General features: G+C 38.5%; 1 non-coding gene across 1 annotated transcript; it reads left to right on the top strand.

Annotated features, from left to right (window-relative positions):
- The first annotated feature begins 11,815 nt into the window (after window positions 1-11,815).
- LOC112535759 lies at window positions 11,816-11,921 on the top strand. The gene has a single exon (XR_003079838.2). It is a non-coding gene; the product is annotated as a small nucleolar RNA R71 (small nucleolar RNA).
- The last annotated feature ends 2,035 nt before the right edge of the window (window positions 11,922-13,956 follow it).

Genomic DNA, 13,956 nt, shown 5'->3' with positions numbered 1-13,956 from the left:
CAGGAGTCCTCGTCCTTAGAGGAGCAAGGAATAATAGAGATCCCAATGGTGCAAATCATGAATAAGAATATTTGTGATGAGAACCCATGTAGCACTAGGAATTTTACTCCAACAAGAAAACCTAATGATGCAAATCCTACTTGCTCAAGAAAAATCCTACTTCAACAAGGAGTCCTAATTCCACTAGGAATCCTAATCCAGCAAGGAGTTCTGATGATATTAGGAAAAAATGAGAAAATAGGTAGGATTTCGGACCTGATAAGGAAAGAAATCACAAGTTCTTTATTCTCTTTTATACAGCTAAGTGTAAAGATCAAATCGAATTCATTTAAACACAAGGGCGAATAAAGAACACAAAAGGATGAAAGCACGTGAGCGATAAGTCTATGTTCACTAGCGCAAGTGTTGATAAGTTCCTAAAGTTCTTGAAAGAACCCATACCTTGATTTCCCGCAAGATAGAACACTAAAATAATATGCTAACTTGCCTTAAGTATTCAGTTGCATGCGGCTTTTATAGTTCGAAGCCCTCATGTCATAAGAAAAAGAAACTACAAGATAAATTGAATAAATAAATAAAGAAAAATGAATAAACTAAAGCCAAATCAAGAACTAGAGAGTAGTTGACTGGTTAACAACTCTCATAATCCCAAATTTCATGAGCTAGATTAACAAAAATAAGAGAATATTTGCATAGCCCTACCTAAACTTGGATTAATTGAAAACAACATGATTTCTCCTTTATGTGCATGGATTTACATCTCGTACTGCTTGATTATAAAGCTAAGCCCCAATGCCATCGGTCAAGCTTATCAAATGCATTCCCAAGATTACTTATGCCAATCATGATATCATCAAGAGTCCTTGTGCCTAGAGGAACAAGGAATGATGGAGCTCCTAATGGTGCAAATATTGAACCAAAATATTTGTGGATGCCTCGATTCTCGTTGTTCCCTCTTTTCTCTAGAAGATTCATCTGTGATTATTTGCATAATGATATCAATACTCAATCAACTAATTATCTTCCTTCACATTTGTTTAAGCATTGATTAGTGCCTATGATTGCCGCTTTCACGTGCTTAGAAATATAGGCACAAAAGAAATGAACAATAAAAGAACATAGGTGATGTGATTATTATAAGAAACACGTTGTAGAATTATTGCGAAGAACGCCTAAAGTTAGATTCACAAACAAAGGCCCCGACCCAACACTTTACTAGAAGTGTGAACCTTGGAATAGAAAAGGTTTTGGATGCCGCACTCAAGATTACAAAGAAGGTGAGTGATAAGTCTCAAAGAACGCCATAAGAATAAGTCTTGATAAGTCCACAAGTTTTAGAAGAACCAAGAATTGAATTCTCTCAGTGGAATCAATAATAAAAATCTTCATTAACCTTGAGCCATTCGGCTATAGTTTGTTTAAATAACCAAAGATACAACCTTAGCTTCCTTTACACGTTTAGGCAGAAACTAGAATATGAAAACAAAAATCAAAAGCCAAATTAGAATTTTCCCAAATAACAAAATAAGTAACTAGAGTGATTTAGACAATCTTTGATATAGGAAGAATGGACTAAATCAACATCAGCTATTCATAAATAACTACAAGGGGTGTATGCCCTTGTTTCCTAAATAAATTTAGGCACCTAGGTCAAGCTCACAAGCATGCGCCTCCTTGTTTCCTCTTTAAGCTTCTTTCCTTGCTTCCTCTTTAAGAATTCGGTCTTCCCTTATGTGTTTAGAGGCTAACTCTAAATTGCAACCCCACAGGTTATATACTCCTTTGCCTATTCCTGATGTTCCTTGGACAGATTTATCTATGGATTTTATACTTAGATTGCCAAGGACTAGGAAGGGCCAAGATAATATATTTGTTCTTATGGATCAATTCAGTAAGATGGCTCACTTTATACCATGGCATAAAACCAGTGATGCTACTTACATTGCTGAATTATTTCTTAAGGAAGTTGTGCGATTGCATGGAGTTCCAAAAACCATTATAAGTGACAGTGATGTTAAATTCTTAACTCATTTTTGGCATGTGTTATGGGGTAAGTTAGGGACTAAATTATTATTTTCTACTACTTGTGATGGGCATATGCTTATGCAACTACAACTAAGGCAGTGAACCTATCAATGCAGCCTAGCCAACGGCAAGTATTAAAAAAGATCATATCCCTCGGGAAAGTAAAATCCTAGAGTTACTACTTCGTTCCTTGTTATCTAGCCTAAAATTAATAACAGAGGTTTCTAGATTTACTAAAAACTAAATTCTAAGTGTAATGCGAGAATGAATGAGCAAAGAGAATAATCAAGACAAGAAAGCAAACCTAAAGAGGACCTAGACTAGTTGGCTATCAAACAAAAGATAATAGATTATTGAGTCCGATTATGCTACCCGTGGACGGATTCTAAACTGAATTTGGTTTTCCTCTCGAGACAACTGAATTCCTAAACCTAAGAACCTAAAGTTGGAATCCCTTCCTAACGATTGATTATTAAGTAAGCTTAAGTTTTAATCCACCTCTATTAAGCTTTGTTAATTCTTAATCTGGCAAATTAATTAACCTTACCTCTAAGTGAAAATTAACATGATCTTGCAATTAAATTTCTAAACTTAATTATAATTTCTCCATTGCTAAAAGAATTCTATTAATAGTAATCAATACAATCAATGTAAAGAAAACTAGATTTATATTATTAATTGCAAAAAGAATACAAGAAAGGAAACTCAAACAATCTCAACAATTAAGTACAAAGCCAACATAGTAAGGAACCCCAATGGGTTCAACCAATCTAGCTGCACTTGTTCATGTCTAAAGTAAATAGGAATTCAATTACAATGAAAGAACAAAGAAATTAAAACATATAAACCCTTTTCCTAGAATTGGATAAACAACTCAAAGCCTTGATCTACACTGTAGTTGATCTTTATAATTGCTTCTTGATTTGCTCCAAAACTCCTCCTCAATCTTCAATCCAAAACCAGATCGCGAATCTGACATTCCTAGATGGAATTAGTTTCTTATAAGCCCCCTGAAATGCCTGACAACACTTCTAACAAAATTAGAACAGAGGATCAAAAATCAAAATCGCCAATCCAGAACTCTATTTCCTCTTTTTAGCTCATTCCTTTTATTCATTGCGCAAATACGAGTGTGTTTCAGCCTATGTCCCCCAATACAGTCTGTGTTCGAGCCGTGTTGTACTCCAATTGACAGAATGAACTGAATCGAGCATGGCCGTATTCTTGCCCGTGTTAGCAAATGCGGGCCCTATTCTAGCCCGTGTTAACTAACACGGGCCGTGCTATAGGGCGTGGTACCTTCAGAAAATGTGCTGCTTGAAAGTGCTTAAGCTACACAGTCTGGAATTTCTACACGGGCCATATTGACTTCCCAAAAGTCAACCCAAGGTTAAAAAGCTTCTGCTTCCATTCCTTTTCGCCCGAAATTGATCTAAAATTGTTAAAGCACTGATGATGGACCTATAAAATCTCATGAAACCTGTAAGGACACAAAACACAGGTGATCTTAGATTAAAAACACAATATATGCTAAGAAATTTGCAATAATATGTCAGCAAATATATGTAAAACTATGCATATCAAATCACCCCATACTTAAGCTTTTACTTGTCCTCAAGCAATTAACAACTCAGCTCACAAAACCACAGTTAGCAAATCCTCAAAGTTTATGCCCCCTATGTCCCAATAAATAGCATTCAACACATCACAAAAGAAACTTAATCGTAAGTCAAGTTGCAAATTATTAACAGAGAATGTAGATAATATCAATGCATAAATAACTTAACAATAGCTCAATAACAAACATTAAAAACCAATGCCTCACAGGGATCACTCAAGTCACTCAAGGTGTGTATAAGGTGAGAAACAAATCACTCAAAGCAAATGCACAAAACCCGCTTACCATAAGCTTGCTCATGAATCCTATCTTCGCTACTGCGAACAAATGAATACCAAAATCAAAGAGAACTACTGCATACAACTAAATACAGTAAAGAGCAAAAATATAGTTTGGATTGAAAGGAGCATCTAAAATATCAAAAGGATTTAGTGAATTCACCAACATAGCAAATGGAATTTTTATCCTAAACAAGAGAGCAAATCACATAAATTCCAACATAAAAGTAAAAGAAAGATAAAATGAAAAGGCTAAGTTTTAAAGTGTGAAATGGTGTAAAATGAAGAAAACGGTAAAGGCTCAACCATTCCTAATTAATGGAAACACAAAGGGTAGGCTTTTGGCCTAGTGTGGTGAATCCTAAGTTGCCCATATCATCTCATATATTCACAAATTCATGTAACCTTAACAAGCATTACAAACGAAGTTCTAGAAGCGAAGCCAAGTATAATGCATAGTCAAACAAGAAATATAAAGAGCATATGTATAATGAATGCTCAAAATAGCTCAAAATCTCACCTTTGAAGTGTGGTATTAATTGCAATTGGTTCTCAACATCATTAATTAAATTATCACTTAAGAAACACATGCATATAACATAATCAGCCTTCTAAGTTAAAACTTGACAACTCGGTTAGTAATGCTCTGGTCTGGTCACATTCTTGTCCCACATCCTCTCAGAAGGGATAGGGTGAATATTTAAGCACCCCTGGTAGGCCTCTCTAGTGATCTCCTGCTGAGTCCATGGCCCCAAGTGCATCCTAAAATGAGGTACTGTCATCGAGAACTGTCTACCCCCTAACTTGAAAGAAATGGCATCCGACTGATGCCAATCAATGATCTACTGCTGTAGAAAGAAGGTGCTGCAGAACCCTATAGTGAGCTCCCGATAGATGGGCTCGATGATGTCAAAGGAACGAGCATATGGTAGGGTCTAAAAGAGCTCTCTAACCTCTGGGGCTAGTTCGACCCTATCTAGCGCGGTGAAGTTAATACACCGTCCAATCCAACTTGCTCCCATCTAGGGGCTTGGAAGCGCTACTTGTGGTTTGGGTACTGAAATGTAAGCAATCGACGTCGCAGAGGCTGGTAGTGTCAGGGGTCTCTGAGGTCTGGCTAGCTGTGGCAGCTGTGCTAGTGCGGGTGGTGCTGGACCCTACTGCTGTGAAGAAGAGGCGTTTGCATCTATGCAATGTCTCTTATAGTGTGCCTATCGTGGAGGTTGTTGTCTGGTGCGTTCTAACATTGTACTTGAAAAGGTATTAGTCATTGAATGAAGCACAAAAAATAATGCATACATAGCAGATAAATAATTCAAGCAACATAGAAATTTTGCCAAAATTTTGACAGCATAACAACGGAACAGGCAAAATTGCATAATAAGAATTAAATAACTAAACTATACCTCAACCAACACAAAAATTAAAACTTACAAATTTAAAATAAACTAAAAATAAAATGAAATAATAAACTAAAAATAAAATGAAATAATAAAATAAAATAAAATAAATAAGACAAAATAATAAAATAAAATAAAAATAATATTAAATAAGTAAGCAAAAAAGAGAAAAATAAAATTAAAAGAACATTAAGCATAATAATATCAATTAAATAAGTAGAGAAAATAAAGAAAGAAAAAAATAAAACTAAAAGAATAAAAAAATAAAAAAAAATAAAAACTAACAATTAATAACGAAAAGTAATTAGGAAATAAATAAGGAAACTTGGTTGATGGCAAAACGCGGGAAAATTGCACAAAAATTGAAAATTTGTAGAGAATACCCGAGAGAATAGAAGAGTCAGAAGGATTTTTGCTCTGAAACGGTCATGATACGCCAAACACCTGTGTTCTTCTCCCCTTTTTATAGCCGCTGCATTTGACACGCCCATGTGCGCGACACGGGCTGTGTCTAACCAGACCGTGTTCTCAACTACCTTGATGTATGCGGCCATGTTATAAACCGTGTGACTCTCGGGAACCATGTAACTTCTCCAAATTTTATACCCAACATGCCTTATGCAATAGGACACGGGTCGTGTTGTAGGCCGTGTGACTCGAGAATCATGTAACTTTATTTTTCACATCCAACACGCCCTAGAAAGTTGGGCGCGGACCATGTAGAGCAGCACGGGCCTTGTCTAAAACCGTGTTGGTCCCGTGTTAAAGCCTAGAAATGAGCTTTTACTTCATTTTTTGCACTAACACATGTATAACTCAATAATCTGCACAACCAAGAAATCTTTCACCCAAAACATCATAAAAATGAAAGGAGTTAAGTTCCAAACCAACTGAAATTAAAAACGAGCTAAGTATAAAGGATAAATTAAATTCTCAAAAAGAAACACAGAAATGTAAAGGATAAGCTCGGGAATCCCTCTCGAGAGTGCTTCTTTTGACCAAGTCGTGTAGCTAGACTCATGCAAAAAGTCAATCTCGCTAGAACAACACCATATTGACCCGCTCCTTTATCTCAAGCGAGTCTCATGATAGTGCTTCAAAGAATGGCCATTCACCTTTAAACTCCCCTTATCGGGATTATGCAACTCAACTGTGCCATATGGGGCTCCTTGCTGGATAACGAACAGTCATGACCAGCGACTCCTGAGCTTCCCTATGAACTAACGGAGACGTGAATTATGGAGCAAAACTCGATCCCCAACTTAAAACTCCTTAGAGCCCCTCAGTCGCTTGTCGTGCCATTTTTTAGTCCGCTCCTTATAAATGAATGAGTTGCCATATGCTTGCTGGCGCCACTCATCTAACTCATTCAGGTGCCACTATTTCTGTTTACCTGCAGAATCAACATCAAAATTACAAGTTCTTAAGGCCCAAAAGGCTCTATGCTCTAACTCAATAGGTAAATGGCAGGCTTTCCCATACACAAGCCTATAAGGTGTAAAACCTTTAGAAGTATGATAGGTTGTCCTGAATGCCCAAACTGCATCATCTACTCTCCCCTATGATTTTCTCTAAAATGTGTTTCAAACCCCTATTGGTAACCTCCACTTGCCCACTAGTCTGCGGGTGATAGGGTGTAGAAAACTATGGGTCACTCCATATCGCTGAAGTACTCTCTCCAGTTGAGCATTATAAAAATGAGTCCCTCTATCACTAATCTGTGCCCTAGGTATGCCAAACCTAGCAAACAATCGCTTAAGGAACTTAGTAATGACTCTAGCATCATCAGCTTGGAAAGCTTGCACTTCTGGCCACTTAGAGAAATACTCAACAGCAACAAGGATATACTTATTTCCAAAAGAAGAAGGAAAGTGCCGCATGAAGTCAATGGCCCAACCGTTTGAATGCTTGTTTGGGGCATCTCATCACGAGTAGAGATGTTACCTGACCTCTACCATGCATCACAAACCTACACGAATGCTCTAGCATCTTGACAAATGGTCGGCTAATAGAATCCAACCTCTAGAACCTTCCTAGCAGTGTGGTTAGGTGCTCGATGACCTCTCGATGGTCCGTCATTGCAATGCCTCAAAATTTGGAGGATCTCCTCCCTATACACAAACTCGAAACAGAAAAGGGTCTTCCCAAATGTAGTACTTCAAATCAGCAAAGAATTTTTTGTTTTGCTGAAATGTCATTCCCTTTAGTAAAACCCTTATAACCAAGTAATTTGCAAAATCAGAAAACAAAAGGACATCCGAAGATACCTGAATAGAGCATAAGTACTCATTCAAAAAACTGTCATCAATAGCCCTCTCATTAAGTGCATCTAGGCTTGGGTTCTCCAATCTCAAAAGGTGATCTACGGCCAAGTTCTCCGTACCCTTCTTATCCTTGATCTCAATGTCGAATTCCTGCAAAAGCAAAATCTAACGAATGAGTCTCGGCTTAGCATCATGCTTTCCAAACAAGTACCTCAACGCTGAATGTTTCGTGTAGACTACTCTCTTGGATATCACCAAGTATGAATGGAACTTGTCGAACATGTATACCACAGCAAGCAACTCCTTCTCAATAGTGGTATACTGCTCCTCGACATCTGTCAATGTCTTGCTAGCGTAATAAATAGGTTAGAACTTATTGTCAATCGTCTATCCTAAAACAGTTCCAATTGCAAAATCATTAGCATCACACGTTAGCTCAAAAGGCAGCCCCATTTAGGTGAAACCATAATAGGGGTTATAATTAGTTTCTCTTTAAGTAACTTAAAGGCCTGCAAACAATCATTAGAAAATATAAATGAAACATCTTTTACAAGCATTTGAGTCAAAGGTCTAGCAAGCTTAGGAAAGTCATTAATGAACCTTTTATAAAAACCTGGATGACCAAGGATACTCCTAATAGCCTTAACCAAGCTACGGGATGGCAACTTAGCGATGGTCTCTACCTTAGCTGATGCGTTAGCCCCTTCGAAGGCTTGCTTGAATCGGATCTAGATAGGACGTGTGCCGAAGCTTCCTTTGTTGACGCCTAAGGCAGCCTTGATAAGTGGAGAAGGAGGTCTGATTCTCAGCCTTGGAAAGGAGGCAGCTCAATACTCAATTTTGTTATGAGTAACAAATACAAATGAGGACAAAGAAGACCAAGTGACGTCGGTAGATGTAATGTCCACGGCTCCACTAAATTAAGAATGAAAATGGGGATAGCCCCACTAATTCACAATTCGGGAAATGATGATTGTTGCCATAGAAGAAGTGGACACAATTCCACTTAATTTGTAGATGGAAAGTGGGGACAATCCCACTTTCACAATTCGAAAGAAGAAGTCCCAAAGATGACATCGATAGGGAGGTGATCAAATTCCACTAATTTGATGATGGGGTACCAACCACATATCAAATCAATTGGGGACCGAAATGAGGGAAATGAAGCCCGATCCTCACTTTCTCAATTCAGCAATTTAAAGAACAACCACTTTGAAATGGAAAATGGGACAAAAGCAATTAATGAAAATGGACATAATTCCAAACAAGAATGAAGATTAAAAGGAGTTATACTGTTTAGTAATAGGATCGGCACAAATGAGAAATGTAGGGAGGCGGCGTCGAAGACAAGGGAGGAGTCCAAAGCTCTCTCAAATCCCTTGTTTTTAAATTCAACGTGCCCTAAAACAAAACCAATATCCCATATATATATGGGAACCCTAAACCTAGATTTCTAATAAAGGAAAACAAGGTAATTAAATACAAACAAATAGCAATATAAACCCAAAGATGAAAGTTTAAGTTTTAAGAAGTCTCTTCACACCAAGTAGACAATGATAAAATCTTGAAGGTGGGTGTGGAAATTGAGGACGCTCCATTCTTTGCAAAGGCCTTGGCGAAAATGCTCGAAGTGGCTTGAGCAATAGTTTTTGGCACGAGCCCTCGTGATAGGTCAGTTTGAGCGAACGCTTAACATGTCTTCCTCTTGAGCCTCTATCAATGTCAATGGTGGAATTGCATCATTAGCTCTATCTACCTCCATTGGGGCAAGTGAATGTAGTTTTCTCTTGGTCCTCAGGTGCAATGGGAATTTGAAAATAACCTGAACAATCATCAAGAAAGCAATAAAACACATGCGCTAATAAACACTCTAACATCTGGTCAATAAAAGGAAGGAGAGAATGGTCCTTCTGAGTTGCATCATTGAGCCTCCTATAATCGAAACCAGTTACCGTCCTAGTCGGTATCAGCTCATCCTTCTCATTCTTAACCACCGTCATACCTTCTTTTTTTAGCACAATTTGCACAGGACTAACCCAAGAGCTGTTAGAAATAGGGTAAATCAAACTTGCATCCGCAAGTTTAATTACCTCCTTCTTGACTACTTCCTTCATGTTCGGTTTCAACCATCGCTATGGCTGTACCACTGGCTTGTAACTATCCCCCATCAGGATCTTATGGGAACAATAGCTGGAGTTGATTCTAGGAATGTTTGCAATCTTGCATGCAAAGGCCTCAGGGTACTTCCTGAGAGAGGCCAAAGTCATCTCCCTCTCCTCATGAGTCAAATCAGCTGCAATGATCACCGACAGCTTCTCCGCCTCATGCAGATAGGCATAGGTCTAATGCTTTGGCAACACCTTCAACTTTAGGGCTCGTGGCTCCTCAAGTAAAGGTCTTAATTTCTGCACCCCTAACCCGTCAATATCAATAAAATGGTCAGCAGACCTGCTGGGCTCACTAGCCAGCAAACAAGCAAGTTATTCCAATAGATCCCCATTGGACAACTCCTACTCATCCTCAGCCTGTAATGCCATCTACAAAGGATCATCAAGTAATATCTCTTGTAATTGAGACCCCACAATATTATCCAAAACATCCACAGAGTATACAGTATCATCATGGTCAAGTGAATGTCTCATAGAAGTGCTAAGGTCAAAGGTAATAGTCTCATCATCTACTCTAAGCTGTCACTTCTCATCACACATATTTATAACAGCCCTAGATGTTGCAAGGAAAGGTCTACCTAGGATTAGAAGGACGCTACTCTCACCATCCATATCCATAACAATAAAATTAATAGGAAAATGTAAACTTGTCTACCTTAACAAATACATCCTCAACTATTCCCTTAGGAAATTTCACAGTCCTATCTGCTAACTATACGCTCATCCTAGTAGGTCTTGGCTCACTTAAACCTAACTTCTCTAACAAACTAGTAGGCATTAAATTGATGCTAGCTCCTTAATCATTTAAAGCATCATTAATATGCAAATCACAAAAAATACAGGGAATAGTGAAACTCCATGCATCACGCCACTTTATTGGCAGCTTATTTTGAAGAATGGTTGAGCACTCCTCATTTAGTGTCACTAATCCCAAGTCCTCCAGCTTCCTTTTGTTGCTTAGAATCTCTTTCAGGAATCTCGCATACCTAGACATCTGTAATATAGCCTCAACAAAAGGTAGGTTAATCCTCAACTGCTTAAATAAATCCAAAAACTTACCAAATTGTTGATAAACCTTTCTCTGCTTTAACCCGATAGGATATGGAATTGGCGGCTGGTATTCTCTCACAGGACTCTTCTTCTTGTCCTTAGTTCATGCAGGCCTTATCACCTTAGGCTCTGGCTTCTTCCTGGCTAGCTCATCCTGCACAACAACATCATCATCAGCCATAGGTAAAGAGCTAGCTAATTGGTTACCTTATTTCAGGGTGACAACCTTGACATGCTCCCTCAGGTTTGACTCTATAGTGCTGGGGAGCGTCCCTAGCTGTCTCTCAGCCAGCATCTTAGAAATTTGGCCTATCTAATTCGCCAAATTATGTATAGAGGCCTATTGATTTCTAAGAGCTGTGTCCATCTGCTAAAACCTGTTCTTTGAAGTGGACACAAACTTCATCAACAACTCCTCTAAATTGAGCTTCTTCTCCTAGTTTTGAGGTAGTTGAGGGAGAACAGTCTGCTATTGGGGTTGTTACTGGTGCAACCACTGAAATCCTAGTGGACCTTGGATATTGTTATTTCGCCACCCGAAGTTGGGATGGTTTCTCCACCCTGGGTTGTATGTATTGCTGTACGGGTTATTTTGCTGCCTGAGCACATTTCCCATATAATCAACCTTTTATAGTCAGCAGAAGAAGAAGATGAAGAAGAAGCAAACATACTTCTCGCAGTACAGTTTGCACTGTAGTGCAAGCCACCACAAAACTCGCAGTCCAGCTGTGTTGCTTGGACTAGCATTTGGAGCTAGTCGATCTTCTTGGCTAAAAGCTCCACCTGAGTTGCCAAGGCTGATGTAGAATCTACCTGGTTCTCCACTCCTTGTTGTCTTGGCCTACTCGTAGAAGACTGCAACTGATATGTATTCATGGCCATCTCCTCAATTAAATTCTAGGCCTGCTCTGGCGTTATACTATTGATGGCCCCACCTGCAGCCGCATCTACCATCTACCTTATGGCTGAGTTCAAGCCACTGTAAAAAGTCTGCACCTGCATCCATAATGGCAAACCGTGGTGTGGACAACATCTCAGCAGGTCCTTGTACCTCTCCCATGTATCATACATGCTCTCATCATCATACTGCGTAAAAGAAGAAATATCATTACGCATCTTTCCAGGCTTAGCAGTAGGAAAGTACTTATAAAGAAATTTCTCAACCAAAGAACTCTAGGTGGTGATAGTGTTAGCTGGTATGGACTGTAGCCATCTCTTTGCTCTATCCCTCAAGAAAAATGAGAATAACCTAAGTTGAATGGCATCATCGGTAGCCCCATTTACCTTGAAGGTATCACAAATCTCCAAAAAACTCATGATGCGGCCATTAGGATCTTCACTGGGCAAGCCCTCAAACTGTACACTCTACTGCACCATCTGAATGACATTTGGCTGAATTTTAAAATTGTTCGATGCAATAGGTGGCCTCAATATACTAGTGTGTGTCCTCTTCAAGGAAGGTCTAGCAAACACAAACATCATCCTATTTGCTTCAACAAAGTTATTATTGTCGTCTCCCATGTCTACTGGTCTATGGATAGGAATCTCAATCTACTCCTCCTCCTTCATGTCTAATCGCTTCCTCAGCTACCTAAGGGATTGCTCTGGTTCGGGCAGTGGGTCTACTAGTACAGGATTAGAACTCTTGGTCATAAACAACCTGAAATGAACAAGGCAGCAACAAACCAAACAAATAAATAAATGAATAAATGAATAAGAAGTAAATGACAAAAACAGAAAAGAAATATGGCTAGAGTAACAAATAGCAAATTTCACTCTAGTTTTCACACAAAGATTCCCCGGCAATGGCGCCAAACACTTGATGCGCTTATGCTTATGCAACTATAACTAAGGCAGTGAACCTATCGATGCAGCCTAGCACATGGCAAGTATTAAAAATATCGTATCCCTCAGGAAAGTGAAATCCTAGAATTGCTACTTGTTCCTTGTTATCTAGCCTAAAATTAATAACAGAGGTTTCTAGATTTACTAAAAACTAAATTCTAAGTGTAATGCGAGAATGAATGAGCAAAGAGAATAATCAAGACAAGAAAGCAAACCCAAAGAGGACCTAGACTAGTTGGCTATCAAACAAAAGATAATAGATTATTGAGTCCGATTATGCTACCCGTGGACGGATTCTAAACTAAATTCTCAACCTTCTCCAGAAAACCGAATTCCTAAACCTAAGAACCAAAAGTGGGAATCTCTTCCTAACAATTGATTATTAAGTAAGCCTTAAGTTTTAATCCACCTCTATTAAGCTTTGTTAATTCTTAATCTAGTAAATTAATTAACCTTACCTCTAAGTGAAAATTAACTTGTTCTTGTAATTAATTTTTCGAGCTCAATTACAATTTCTTAATTGCTAAAAGAATACAAGAAAGGAAACTCAAATAATCTCAATAATTCAGTACAAAGCCAACATAGTAAGGAACCCGAATGGGTTCAACCCAACTAGCTACACATGTTCATGTCTAAAGCAAATAGAAATTCAATTATAATGAAAGAATAAAGAAATCAAAACATATACACTCTTTTCCTAGAATTGGATGAACAACTCAAAGCCTTGATTTACACTACAATTGATCTCTAGAATTACTTCTTGATTTCCTTCAAAACTCCTCCTCAATCTTCAATGCAAAATCCAGATCACGATTCTGACTTTCTAAGGTGGAATCAGTTTCCTAGAAGCCCCCTGAAATGCCTTACAACACGTTTAAGAAAATTTCAATGTAAGATCAAAATTCAAAATCGCCAATCCAGAACTCTCTTTTCTTTTTTTGGCTCGTTTCTTTTATTCATTGCATAAATACGGGCGTGTTCCAGCCCGCGTCCCCCGACACGGGCTATATCCGAGCCGTGTTGGACTCCAATTGACAAAATAAATTGAATTGAGCATGACCGTGTTCTTGCTCGTGTTAGCAAACATGGTCTATGTTCTAGCCCATGTTAACCAACACAAGCTGTGCTCTAGGGCGTGGTGCCCTTGAAAAATGTGCTGCTTCAAAGTGCGTAAGCTACACGGCCTGGAATTTCTACACGGGGTCCAACACAGGCTATGTTGACTTTCCAAAAGTCAACCCAAGGCTAAACAACTTCTGATTCCCTCCATTTTCGCCAAAAATTGATCTAAAATTGCTATAGCACTAA

Source organism: Ricinus communis, chromosome 3 (assembly GCF_019578655.1).
Source record: "Ricinus communis isolate WT05 ecotype wild-type chromosome 3, ASM1957865v1, whole genome shotgun sequence".
NCBI classification, from domain to species: Eukaryota; Viridiplantae; Streptophyta; class Magnoliopsida; order Malpighiales; family Euphorbiaceae; genus Ricinus; species Ricinus communis.
This window is presented reverse-complemented; position numbering and strand designations above follow the sequence as displayed.